Genomic DNA, 1,540 nt, shown 5'->3' with positions numbered 1-1,540 from the left:
AGAGACTCTGCATAACATAAAAAGCCACCTCTGGTATTACATTCACTAATATTCCCCCAATTAGGAAGGTCAAAAAATATTGTCTGCAGAAAAAACTTAATATTTTTTGTTAATAAATTTAAATAAGTATTTCTTAAAAACTATAAAATTGATAAAGTAGATTTTAGTACAGTTGACTCTCTTAGCAACATTTAACATACAGGAAAAATATTAACGTCTTGCATCAAATGGTTTTTTCAGAAATGGGTCAAATACTTTCCTAAATCAACATGGGTTAGATAGGCGGCAAGGTGATATTACTAACTGATAGGTTATACATTTTATTTTGGAGCTCAGATTTTTACTTCTGCAGGTGGGCCTATACCACATACATTACGCATCTGCCCACGTACAATGTAAAACGGGTATAATTCACGTGAGCAACTGCTTAAAAATTACGGTGCTAGCCTGAATACTGGATTCCTTTCCGTTTGTGAGTGGGATGACTTGAGTTTAACACACCGCTAAACAAGTGAAATTATCGTGTTATTCCAACCGACTTTCCCTCTGGTTCTGCTAAGCTACAAACCTTAGAAGAGCTACTATGTATACTCTGCAGGCCTTTATAGAGCACATGTGGTGTGTAACGTCTATATCAGTGATAGTCATTCCCTTTCGTATTTTACTCGAAAATGAAGTGAATGGAGAACAGTTCCGCGCTTCCTTAAGTGTTCTCTGTCAAGTAGCTTCGTCTATGTTGTCACGGAAAGGTCTAACATATATACTGCACTTGCGTGTGCTTCTCCAACAAATGTTCAAATGTGTGTGAATTCCAGATAGACCAAACTGCTGAGGTCATCGGTCCCTAGACTTACACACTATTTAAACTAACTTAAACTAACTTATGCCAAGAACAACACACACATGCATGCCCTAGGGAGGACTCGAACCTCCGGCGGGAGGGACTGCGCAATCCGTGACATGGCTCCTCAAACCGCTCGTCCACTCAGGACGGCGCTTCTCCAGCAGATCTGTGTAACACCGTACAGCTGATTTTACTTTGGCCAACGGCCCTGCCGCAGTGGTAACACCGGTTCCCGTCAGATCACCGAAGTTAAGCGCTGTCGGGCTGGGCTAGCACTCGGATGGGTGACCATCCGGTCTGCCGAGCGCTGTTGGCAAACGGGGTGCACTCAGCCCTTGTGGGGCAAACTGAGGAGCTACTTGACTGAGAAGTAGTGGCTCCGGTCTCGGAAACTGACATACGGCTGGCAGAGCGGTGTGCTGACCACATGCCGCTCCATATTCGCATCCAGTGACGCCTGTGGTCTGAGGATGACATGGCGGCCGGTCGGTACAGTTGGGCCTTCATGGCCTGTTCGGGAGGAGTTTAGTTTTAGTTTTGATTTTACTTTAAAATATGGGTCTAAGGGCCGTAGGATATTGTTAAATCGTCGTAGCAGCTGTATGTTCTGTAACCTAATGTTTTGTGACAAGAATGCCCTTACTCTACTTGTAAACGGAGTAACGGGTAAGGGTGCGATTCCATAAGGTCTCGCAC

General features: G+C 44.1%; 1 pseudogene; it reads left to right on the top strand.

The window, feature by feature from the left end:
* The first annotated feature begins 1,042 nt into the window (after positions 1-1,042).
* Positions 1,043-1,160, top strand: LOC126475874 (5S ribosomal RNA; annotated as a pseudogene).
* The last annotated feature ends 380 nt before the right edge of the window (positions 1,161-1,540 follow it).

Source organism: Schistocerca serialis, chromosome 4 (assembly GCF_023864345.2).
Source record: "Schistocerca serialis cubense isolate TAMUIC-IGC-003099 chromosome 4, iqSchSeri2.2, whole genome shotgun sequence".
NCBI classification, from domain to species: Eukaryota; Metazoa; Arthropoda; class Insecta; order Orthoptera; family Acrididae; genus Schistocerca; species Schistocerca serialis.
This window is presented reverse-complemented; position numbering and strand designations above follow the sequence as displayed.